Source organism: Hyaena hyaena, unplaced genomic scaffold, assembly GCF_003009895.1.
Source record: "Hyaena hyaena isolate Hyena2069 unplaced genomic scaffold, ASM300989v1 scaffold_191, whole genome shotgun sequence".
NCBI lineage: Eukaryota > Metazoa > Chordata > Mammalia > Carnivora > Hyaenidae > Hyaena > Hyaena hyaena.
Genome location: NW_024080824.1, coordinates 2,563,824 through 2,576,790, shown reverse-complemented (window position 1 = coordinate 2,576,790; position 12,967 = coordinate 2,563,824). Strand labels below are relative to the sequence as shown.

Below are 12,967 nucleotides of genomic sequence, written 5' to 3'. Positions count from 1 at the left end.
GTGACTTAACTTACAATTTTATTACATTCTAAAGAATGTCTTTGTTTTGTTATTCAATATGTAATCTACCCTACTCTTTAAAGTTGTCTAGTTAATTCTTTGTTACCATTTTAGAATACAATAATAATTATTGAACTCAGTATTTGAGAGTTCAGCCATTGCACAGAATGAAATAATAAAATATTTAGGGGATTGATAGTTTCTTACAAACCTGTACTGAAGAGGAGAAATATGTGTCACAATGAAGGTACATGACACTTTAGCATTAATATTTACAACTCTCAATAGCATCTTATTTTTTATTCACACTTGCAATTAGATCTTCCATTAAATTTGAGTATTTGTTCTCAACTGAATATTCCTGATTGAGACTACTGGCCAGAGAGGGTCTAGGACAGAGCCCTAAGAAAAGGAATGGGTAGAGGGGCTTTTAGTGGTAACTTATAAGGAGTGACGAGAAAGATCCAAGTACCATGTATACTATGCAGTGATACACATACCAAATAAAGATAATATTTAAAGATGCATGGTTTGGTCAACTATGTTAAAGATTTCAAAAAATCAAGCAAAATTAAGACTTGAGATATATTTGCTGGACTTGGCAATAAACTTTGTTATTGGTAATATTCCAGTGACTAGCTCCCTAACAAGTTCCTCTAAAAGTTACCGATTCTGTGGGTCAGAAATTTAGACAAGACATTGGGAGGATGGCTTGTATTTATTCAGTGATGTCTGAGGACTCAACTAGACAACTTAAAGTCTGAAAATGAACTCATCTGAAGGCTTGTGCATTTCACTTACATGTCTGGTGGCTGATGCTGGCTGAAGGCTGGTAGCTTCAGTTTTCTTTTATGATCTCTCTTCACAGGATAGTTTGACTTTATCACAGCATGGCAGCTGATTTCTCCATACAGAGCATTCCAAAAAGAGTCAGTAAAATAGAATAATATTATAAAGCAAGTTGGAGATCACCAAGTTGTATGACGATATGAGTTCTTCTTGCAGGGAGCATCTTAGTTGTGTCCATCTTATGGCTTTGTTATAAGAAGTAAAATGGCAAAACGTATTAAATTCTTATATAAAATAACGTTTGTAAGGATCATATAATTGTTTACCAAATAAATTAAAAAAATAAAAACTAATTAGACTCAGCTGTTGATAGTTAGATGCATGAAAATGGATACCAAGGCAAATGATTTTACATTATTGGAAAGATAATGGTTAAAATGGTAGTTTTTTGGGTACGTGGAGCAATAAAAAATAGAAATACCAATAATGAGAATCCAGTAAGAGTAAGCCTGGAAAGTAATTGAGTCGTAGTGAGAGAGAATAGGATTCTTGATGAGGCCAAAGACAAAAGCAGAAATATCAGTGTGAGAGTTTGAAATTTATGGATTCTTGAGGTTAAGAGTTATTGAAGCTGATCAAGGAACTGAGAGCCCAGAGTATTCGATGAGCCATCTGCAATTATGACCGGCATGGACTGGAGAGAAAGAAAATGAGCCATGTGCCAAAGTTGTCAATAAATGCATAGAGATAGCTGTGAGACATTGATAGATATGAGCACTGACTAAAAATAGAAGTTGGTATAGTTAGATGTAATTAACCTCCATTTTCACCTGACTTCTTCCCAATCCATCCAATTTTCTGTGCATGATTTTAGTAACCATCAATATCCACTTGAACCCCAAATCTACATCATCCATTCTTTAATTTTAGTTTTGTATATCCAGCTGCTTACTAGACCACTCTTTGGATATAGCGGAAGTACCATGAATTCCAACATGCCAAAAATTGGATTTGTTTTATACTTTAAAGCTTTGTAGCCTCTCATATTCTCTATTGAGCTGATACATTACCAACTACTCAGATAATCAGGTTAGAAACTTTGAAAACAGTTTTGATTTCTTCTTCCTTCTATCCCTTGTATCCAACCATAATCAAATCCTGTGAATTTTACCTTCTAAATATTTCTAGAAGTGGAAATCTTGTCTCACCTAGGTGGAGAAGTCTACATTGCTCTCTAGCTCAGGCCTATCTCATTTCTCATCTGAGCCAAAGGAATTTTGTTAATGTATCTTTATATTTTAGTTTTGTCCCCTGCAAACATATGCCCCACATACTTTATACCTAGGTTTTTGCTATCAGGGAGAGCTCACGACATAATTCCCATTCTTTAAATATTTCCTTTGTCTCCACAATGCCTACAGTTTAAAAGCTATTTACAACATGCACAATATTCCACCATTGGGCTCCTATCCAATGTTCAATTCTCATTTCTTACCACTCACGCATCAGATTTAATTCTCCAGTTACTCCAGATTCTGTCATAATTCTCTGCCATTGCTTCTGATTTTATCAGTTCCTGAAATGCCTTTATTACTAAGCTGTTTAATCTCTGTTCCCACTCACTGCTTTCATATGGCAAGTTGCCGTGCGTCCTCTAATTCTTGCTTTGATTTCACTTCTTTTAGGAAATACTTAGTGGGTTGGGAGGGACCATTTTCTATGCTTCCAAGGATATATTTATCATAACACTTATAAACTATGGTGTAATTGCCTTTTCTTTTCCCATTTGTCTCCATCTGAGCCCGTTGAGCACAAAACAGTGTCTTATTTATCTTTATAGTCCTTCTGCCTACAGCTCAGTGTCTTATACATATTAAATGTTTGATAAATGAAAACTGATCAACTAAATGAATAAATACATGCTAAATTGTTAACTAAACCAAGAATGGAGTTAACTGCAATATTTTGCTTATTAGATTATAATCTGTTCCCCAATGGAAGTTACTCAGAATGTCTCCACTGGTGTATTTTATAAAATAGGTAAGATAAAGAACTTTTGAATAAGGCCTCCAATTCATTGCAACTTAATTCCTCAGGATGTTGACATGATTTCTGAACTCTGCTTCTAGGTAGCCAAATTTTAGTAATTTTTGAAGCACATTCAAGAGAAAAAAATAAGTAAAACTACCCATATGGTTAGCATGTGTTTCTAGTTCTGTAAACATGGCACAGATATCAAAAGTTATAAATAGGTTAAGCACTTTTCCATCCCAACTGGGCCTTTAAATGAATTGTACAGACAGTAAGTTGATTGTGGATTTATATAAATTTCTAGTGATGGGTAATGCTGAATTGCATATGATTAACTACTTCATCTTTGAAATGTTGCTATTCTTCCACTTCTAACAATGAAAAGGTGAATTCATTAAAAGATATCAAAAGCATCTTTACATTTTGATTAAAAATAAATCAAGAAAATGCTCCTAAAGCCAATGAAAAAAGAACCAGTCAATGACAGTGTCCAGGCACAAGCAATGGAGTTAAAATTAGGTATAATTTTCAATAAAAACATAGTCTTTTTAAGAAGTACAGCTGTTATTCAAAATTACAGTCTTTATTGAGTCAGTAGACAAGATTGAATAGGGCTAAAAAGCATTTTATGTATTATCACATAAATTTCTGAAAAATGAATTTAGGGACAGCTAAAAGAAAAATGTTAAATATATGTGAGTTGTTTACTAATTCTGATTTTTTTTAAAAGTCTGTAACTTCAAAGCATTCTGGAAAAACAGCTCAGGGAATCCAACTGTGCAAAAGCAGTATGGCCCATTATAGAGATAAACTTGGTACATCTGTTTGGCTGGAACATTAGAGCTTGTGAATTAGATAGTTAAATGCATGAATGAGAGACCAATTTTATGCAAGTTTTGTTGTCATTTTATATCCTCTTTTATTTCCATGTCTATGTGCATCTCTCTGCAATCAACGTACTTAAACAACTAGGATTTGATTTTTGAAGACCCTTATGTTTAGTTTATGGGTAGTGACTCAATATCATCTGGCCTTGGGGGGGGGTAGGTTCTGTGTCTTTTTCACACATGTGCTTGTATGTAATTATGTTTGCTGTTCACTTGCCGAGGGAAATTTCTGAGTTTGCCTCAGATGGTTTTGTCTGATTTATGAAGTATGAATATTTATGGTCCTGTAAAATATTTGAGGCTATTACATGTGTGTATTTACCAACAAGCATTTAAGTGCCAACTATGTGCCAGGGGCAGAAAGAACAAAAGGAAAACAAGGAATAAACTACATTAACTGGTTTAATAACTGTTTCTTGGGTATGCTGTGTATTGTGCCCAACCTAGATGCTTTGCTTATAGTCATAAATAAGAAAGACACAGTTCTTGCAGGAATGTCAGGAACCTAGGAACCAGCTAATGGGCAATAGCCAAATGGGACCAAAAAAAAAAAAAAACCAACTTCTGATAAGAGCAGACAGAATTATTCGAAAGAATAACAAAGGAAAATTCCTTTGATAGCTTTCTTAAAGATCAAATAGCTCCACAGGTGCCAGTGATGAATAGAAAGGGGGTCTTTTGGAACAGTAGAAGATAACTCGATGGCTGCAGCTCAAGAGTTAACAGAAGAGGAAAGCCATGGTCTTTGAGATCCCAGAACAATATTTTGAAGAAAATAAAGAGCTCTTTCCACCACCAGATGGATTGTAGTGTTAAAGAAAATCACAACTTTCTCATTTCCATGAAAAGAAGAGTCAGACGTTCATCTCTATCGAATTAAGCAACTAAAAAGATTGTTGATGAGAGAGCATCTCTTTAAAACTTTGCATAGGAGAATAACTCAAAAAGACATCCATTTTAATAGTGTAGATATCAAATATATGAAATTTATCAATGTCCTCATCACAAAACCCCAAAGGATTCAAACCTTATAATGCGGTAGTTAAAGACATTCCTTTGAAATGCTATATTATATTTCACATTCAATTTGAATATAACAAAAATGATATTGGCCAGCTCTGTTGTTTACTGACCCTAATGAACACAGGGAAAATGAGAGTAATTCCCAGTGACAGGCTAACTGGGCTATAGAGACAAATTTCTTTCTACGTTCCGTTCTTACAGATGTTAACTCAAAAAAGCTCTCTGTAATTTTTATTTAGGTTAAAACAACATCTCTGTTGTTACTAATTATGACTGACAGTCCTTAACGAAGGGAATGCCAAGCATTCTGAGAGCTGTCAAATCCACTTGAGAATTTCCCAATGCTGATTTAAAACATGGCAAGGTTCTCATTTTCTTTGTTTTTATCACCAGAATTCACCACTAAAGAAAAAAAAGTTGAATTTTCACATTCTCAGATACAGTTCTAACTCCATCCTTATGGGTGTGGGGAATGAGTAATTTGAATGACTAGACAACGATGTGATGGTGCTAAGATGGGAGTCCAGTGGTTTACATTCCCAGTGAACTGTAATGAGCTCCTAAGCAACTATTCCATGAATTATGTGTATGTAATATGGCCCCAAATTTCATTATTTAACCTCAGCTCTTTATGATGTGAGCCAGAAAATTCCTTCTCATGCTAAACTGGACTTTTGAAGAGTTGAAAGTAACCAAAGAATATGAGATACAAATCCGATTTCTGCTTATAAAATGCTTATAAAACAAGAACTGGTATAAACATTTTCTTGACTACTTCAAACTACTTAAGAATACATACTATAATTAAAAGCATTGTTTTAGTTTTTAACAAAACAAAGGAATTCTTTCCTGAGAGACCTTAAAAAAAAAAAAACCCTGAAGGGTGATTTTAAGATATTCTGAGTTGATTTTTCTTCTCCAAAGTGCTCTAAGAAAAAACAGATTTTTAAAACCCTAAATTTTTTTAAAGTTTATAGTGAAAGAGAGAGAGAGAGAAAGGGTGAAGAGAGTTCAGGAGAGAGAGTGCAGGCTCAAACTCGAGATCATGACCTGAATGGAAACCAACAGTAGGCTGCTTAATGGATGGAGCTTCCCAGGTGCCCTAAAAATCTAAATTTAAATTATTTAAATTAAATGATCTAAATTTAAATGAAAAAGGAGGTGTCACAAGTCCTTTAAAATACGATTGACATCATTGTGGTACTCAGTATTTACAGTATCATATTATAATACTGTCATCTTAAGTCAAAAGAATAGGGTCAGGGCACCTGAGTGGTGCAGTGGGTTAGGTATCCAACTCTTTTTTTTTTTTTTTTTAATATTTTTATTTATTTCTAGGAGAGAGAGACAGCGTGAGCAGGGGAGGGTCAGAGAGAGAGGGAGACACAGACTCTGAAACAGGCCCCAGGCTCTGAGCTGGCAGTCAGCACAGAGCCCGACGCGGGGCTCGAACCCACGAACCGCGAGATCATGACCTAAGCGAAAGTCGGACGCTTAACCGACTAAGCCACCCAGGTGCCCCTAGGTATCCAACTCTTGATTTCAACTCAGGTCATGATCTCACAGTTCCTGAGTTCAAGCCCTGCATCGGGATTCACGCTGAAAGCAAGGAGCCTGCTTGGGGTTTTCTCTCCCTCTATCTGCTTCTCCCCTGTTAATGTGCTCTTTCTGTCTCTGTCTGTCTGTCTGTCTGTCTCTCTAAATAAATAAAACTCAAAAAAATGTTAATTAAAAAAAAAGAATTGGGTCAGACATCACCAAATATAAATTTATCTTAAAGGTGATTTCAGGATTTATCAAAGTTAAAATATTGGGATCTAAAGACTATATAGGTAGTAATAGGCCATTAGTTTAGGATATAAATTTGGAAATTCAATTTGTTTGACCTGAATTCATTTTTCCCCATCACCAATGATATGTAATTTAGAAGTTTAATAATGATGATTATAAAAATATGGGAAACTGACCCCAGCTTTAGAAAACAGTATCAGCATATTTTGAAAATTAAGACTCTTAGCATTCAGTCTAGCTGTAAGATGCATATTTATAAGCCAACTATCATCTCTGGTTTGCAAAACTGATGAGTAAAAAAGTCCTCTGGTACTTTTGTTAAATACCCTTGAATGCGGCATAGACTTGACTTGACTTTATTTTACTTTACTTTAATTGTTCACAGTTTTAAGGAAGAGAAATTACAATGTGTAATATAAAATATAAATTCATGTTACATATGCCATCATATATAATAGCATCATATATAATAACATCCCTTATTGGAAAGCTACATTGCTTGATAACAATTGTTGTTGTTTTTTTTAATATTGAGATTTAACAAAAGACAAATGTATGATCCATATTTCCCCACAATGGACACATAAAATTGTTCTTGGATTTGTGGCTGTGCCCAAAATGTATAGAGTCTCTTTATATTTACAACTCTGTCTCTTAGACTCTAAATTAGTAATCCCTTTGGAACACCCACAGTTTGTCCTCTCTGTTTTATTTCTTTTCTATCAGTTAATGTGTGTATCCATTGTTCAAGCTCTACTTCATGATGTACTGAAAGTATTTCTTCTGCCTTTACTATTTTAAATTCTTTATTCTCCAGAAAATATCTGTTCAGATATTAAATAAGAATTAGTTTTCTGGTCAGAAGGATGAGTAGGACTGCATGGTGTCTGTCTTCATGAAGCTTTCCGTGTACAAAAGAAACAGACTAGTAAACACATAGCTCCATTGTAGAATCATAATTATCAAGTTGAGGAAAGCACACATCATCATGGGCTTGGGGGTTACAGATATGCTGCTGTTTGGCACATTGCAATTAAGTCAAATACGTACAAAATCATGACCTATTAAAATGAGGAACACAGACTAGGAACCAATTTTTTACCTAGTGACAAGAAATGAATTGTGCAATTAACTTCCTTTATCTTTGCTTTCTGATCTATAGAAAAAAATGCTAGATTATTTAATTTTTTTTCTTTCAGCTGTAAAATTGTATGATTCCACACTATCAATGTCTAATTAGGAAACTATTTTCATATCTTTCTGTTTCCATGAGATACAGCTCAGTTTTAAATCCTGTATCTACCACTTACTAGCTATATGACATTGGACTAGTTGCTTAACCTCTAAGTGCCTCAGTTCCCTGAGTAATAATTGTCTACTTCATCAGGTGTTTGAAAACTTAATAGTTCATGGATATAAAACACTTAAAACTGTGTGCATGACGTAAAATAGGCACCAAACACTATAATTATAATTACCTCACTATTTTAGCAGGCCACAGCAAGAGATAGAATCAACCACATTGTTTAAAGCTTTATACACTCATAATTACTTCACAGAAAATAAGCGTTATTTTAAAGAAGCATATTATAATTAAGCATATGGAAATATATTAGGAAAACTAATCTAGCTAATGAAAGTGCTTATAGTAAAAACCATATACTAACAAATTCGTAATAACTTTGTCATTGGACTAGATATGAAAAAACTAAAAACATTTTTTTCTATGTAAGTACATCATTATCACATGTATTTGTGATAAACAGTAGCATAACAGGGACAAAGATACAACAAATTAATGTACTCAAATTGAATGGAATTACAAATTTTGATTCAGGATGCTTCCAGTTTACATATTAACTCTTTTAAAAAGACTGAATAATTGGAGGGGCTAATCTAATAAGAACTGTGTAAATATGTGTTTTGTATTTGGAATTATGTCTTGAAATCTGTAACTAAAATAATACACAATGGAGTATGAACAGCGCATAGAAGGCTAATTTTCTTAAACTAATCAATGTTTTCCAAAGTGCCATCGATGGCAGTTTAGAGCCGTTTGAACTCATTCCAGGATTGGAATGATAATGATGATGATGATGATGATACTATTTTACTCAAAAAGCCAGTATTGAAACCAATAATATTTAACAATTCTTATTGAGGCATAATTGACATACATTATATTAGTTTCAAGTATACAACATAATGATTTGATATTTGTATATATTGTGAAATGATCACCACAATAAGTCTAGTTAATATGTGCACATAGTTAACACAATTTTCTTATGAGAACTTTTAAGATCTACTCTCAGGAGCTTTCCAGCATATAACACAGTGTTATTAACTATAGCCACCGTGTTGTACATTACCTCCCCATGACTTGCTTACTTTATAACTGGAAGTTTGTACCTTTTGTCTCCTTTCATCCATTTGGGCTGCACTACCTCTGGCAACCACCAATCTGTCCTTTGTATCTGAGCTCAGTTTTTTTCATTTATTTTGTTTTTTAAGATTTTTAATTTTTTTTTTTAATATTTGAGAGAGAGACAGAGAGAGACAGAGCTTCAGTGGCGGAGGGGCAGAGAGACAGACACAGAATCTGAAGTACAGTCTGTGCTTTGAGCAGTCAACACAGAGCCCCACGTGGAGCCTAAACCCTTGAGCAGTGGGATCATGACCTGAGCCAAAGTCAGATGCTTAACAAACTGAGCCACCCAAGTGCCCCACCATTTGTTTTGTCTTTTAGATTCTACATGTAAGTGAGACCATGTGGTATTTGCCCTTCTCTATTTGACTTATTTCACTTAGAATAATACCCTCAAGGTCTATCCATGTTGTCGCAAATGGTATTCTTCTCCATGGTTGAATAATATTCCAGTGTATATAATGGAAAAATGAAAAAAAAAAAACATTGAAATTTAATACATATATATATTAATATATATGTATTTCTTCATTCATTCATCTGTCTTAATGGACACTAACGTTGTTTTTGTATCTTAGCTATTGTAAATAATGCTGCAATGATCCTGGGAGTACATACATCTTTTCAAGTTACTGTTTTCATTTTCTTTGGATAAATACCCGGAAGTGGAATTATTGGATCACATGGTAGTTCTGTTTTGAATTTTTTGAGGACACTCCATGTTGATTTCCAGAGTGGCTGCACCAATTTGAATTCCTCCCAACAGAGCTCAAGGGTTCCCTTTTCTCCACATCCTTGCCAATCCTTGTTAGTTTTTGATAACAAATCTTTTGATCATTTTGATCATAGCCATTCTAATAGGCGTGAGGTGATATCTCATTGTGGTTTTAATTTAATCTTCCTAATGATTAGTGATATTGAACATCTTTACATGTGTCTTTTTGGAAAAATATCTATTCAGATCCATTGCCTATTTTTTTAATCAGATTGGTTTTTTCTATTGAGTTGTATTAGTTTTTTATATATATTTTGGATATTAGTGCCTTATCAGATATATGATTTGCAATTATTTTCTCCCAGTTAGTGCATTACCTTTTCATTTTGTTGATGCTTTTCCTTGCTGTGCAGAACCTTTTTAGTTTGATATAGTCCCACTTGTTTGTTTTTGGTTGTGTTGCCTTTGTTTTGGGGTCAAATCCAAAAAGTCATTGCCAAGAGCAATGTCAAGAAGTTTACCACCTATGTTATCTTCTAGGAGTTTTGTGCAGTCAGGTCTCACATCCAAGTATTTAATCCATTTTGATTTAATTTTTTAATATGGTGTAAGTAATGGTCCAGTTTCATTCTTTTGCTGTCAGTAACTAATTATTTAAGGTATTGATAAAACTAAAAGCAACTTTGTCTACTATACATAAATATAACCTATCTTAAATACTACGCAAAAATTTCAAATTCATTGATAAAATTCCTTTAAACATAAGAGAATTGCTGAGCTATGGTTTCATTGTTAACATATATGTAATGCTTATATTATAGATACTTCTGAAATACAATATAATGCATGAGGAAATTATAAATAATATATGTAAGTGTACATTCCAATTTGTATTATTGCAGCACTGGTATACGTAACACCAGATATAAGGTTAATTTTAAGATGAAAACAATTTCCAAGTAGCCAGTAAAATTGGTGACTTTGATCTGAGAAAATCCGAGCACATAGTATTGTGAGTTAAATTTGTAAGTTAAAGCAAAGAATATGCCATTCAAATATTCACAAGGTTGATCCTAAATTAAAACTGTCTATAATATCATTTGATCAGTATTAACAATCTAAAGATAAATAATATTATTGAAATTACTAAGAAGGAATAAAAGGGTTTTGGATGTGTTCCCCAAAATTTTTAAATGCAATCTTAGCTGAGAAAAGTTGCTAAGTTCCTAAAGCGATAATCATGCATTGCCTGAAATAGAATTTGTTTGAAAATTATGTATTTTAAGTAGAGGTAATCCTAATATTTTTGGCTTTCAAACTTTGAAATAGTATGATTTCACATAATTATCTGCAAAATTGTGAAGAATTGTTGATGGTATTTGATTCTACCTCAGATCCTTCTAATATCATGATGGTCTCTTCTTTCTTTCTGAATGTAAAGTAATTTTGCCAAATCAGCAGGACTGTCTACAAACACATTTCTATACTACTGTTATACTATTCACAGAGTTAAGGCCACTTAGTCTTCAGTCCTCTGCCTTACATCACCCCCAAGGAGTACTATAATCCTCTAGAAATGCATTGCCTGAAGTGTAGCGCTGCTTAATAAATCACTTCATCTTATTTATCTTTCTCTTGACATATATCTAGCCCCAGGAACCATTATCCTGTGACAGTGTTAAGTTCCACTGACATTTTCTCTTAATTAACTACACCACTGGCTACAAATTTAACATTGGGAATAAACTTCCTTTATTTAATGCTATCTTGAACAAAGGAAGTGTTAAGTTTGTCATGCATTTATTGTCTTAACAGATTTTGAAACATCTCTGTTACCTTTTCAGACCAGTTTATTCTGCTGAGAAAATAATAAACAGAATTTGGATGTAGAATCATGTTGCATTATTTTTTCATCAGAGAACTGGCCAATAAGACAAATGCATTTTTGAGTAAATATCTTAATGAATATATATTATATATGTGCGAATTCCTCTGTGATATATATTTCTTCAGTCTACTGACTTTCTTTAATGTTTTTATCTATTTTTTTAAATTTTTTTTAATTTTTATTTTTGAGAGAGACAGGACAGACAGAGCACAAGTAGGGGAGGAGCAGAGAGAGAGGGAGAGAGAGAATCCGAGCAGGCTCCAGGCTCTGAGCTGTCAGCACAGAGCCCGACATGGGTCTCAAACTCACAAACCGTGAGATCATGACCTGAGCTGAAGTCGGAAGCTTAACCGACTAGGCCACGCAGGCGCCCCTTTTTTTATTTATTTCTAAGAGAGAGAGAGAGAGAGTGTGTGTGTGTGTGTGTGTGTGTGTGTGTGTGTGTGTGTGTGTGTGAGTGAGCAGGGGAGGGTCAGAGAGAGAGGGAGATACAGAAACTGAAGCAGGCACCAGGCTCTGAGCTAGATGTCAGCACAGAGCCCTACACGGGGCTCGAACCCACGAACCGCGAGATCATGACATGAGCCAAAGTCGGACACTTAACCGACTGAGCCACCCAGGTGCCCCATACTGAGTGACTTTTATGTACATTTTTGTAAATTGAAAGAAACATTTCAAATTAAACATGTCTTATGTATTTTAAACACTAAGTATTTGGGGTCAAATTAAAAATCACTCATTTTTTGGAGCACCTGGGTGGCCCAGTCAGTTGAGCATCCAACTCTTGATTTTGTCACAGGTCATCATTCCAGGGTCATGAGATCAAGCCTTGCATTGGGCTCTATGCTGAGCATGGAGCATGCTTAAGATTCTCTATCTTTCCCTCTGCCCCTCTCCCCCACTCACAATCTCAATCTCTCTCTAAAAAATAAAATAAAATAAAAATCACGCATTTATCCAACATTATTATTTTTTATATTCTTAATGTTTACTTTTTAGAGAGAGACAGAGCTTGAGTGGGGGAAGGGGAAGAGAGAAAGGGAGACACAGAATCTGAAGCAGGCTTCCAGACTCAGCTGTCAGTACAGAGTCTGATGCGGGGCTCAAACTCACAAATGGTAAGATCATGACCTAAGCCGAAGTCAGACGCTTAATCAACTGAGCTACCCAGGTGCCCCTATTCAACATTATTGAATGTCTACGTGTGACAGACACTATTCAAGCTCTTAGAGATACTTTTCTGAGAAAAACAAAGATTGAGGCTTTAATGGAGCTTTTATCCTAGTGAAAGGAGACAGATAACAAACAACAGGTGAAGGGAAGGAAGGAAGGAAGGAAGGAAGGAAGGAAGGAAGGAAGGAAGGAAGGAAGGAAGGAAGGAAGGAAGGAAGGGAGAAGGAAGGAAGGAAGGAAGG

At 34.6% G+C, this 12,967-nt stretch overlaps 1 protein-coding gene across 1 annotated transcript in view; it reads left to right on the top strand.

Moving 5' to 3' along the window:
- Positions 1–12,967, top strand: part of GRID2 (glutamate ionotropic receptor delta type subunit 2) — a 364,262-nt gene that overhangs the window by 74,576 nt on the left and 276,719 nt on the right. The gene's annotated exons all lie outside the window — the stretch shown is intronic.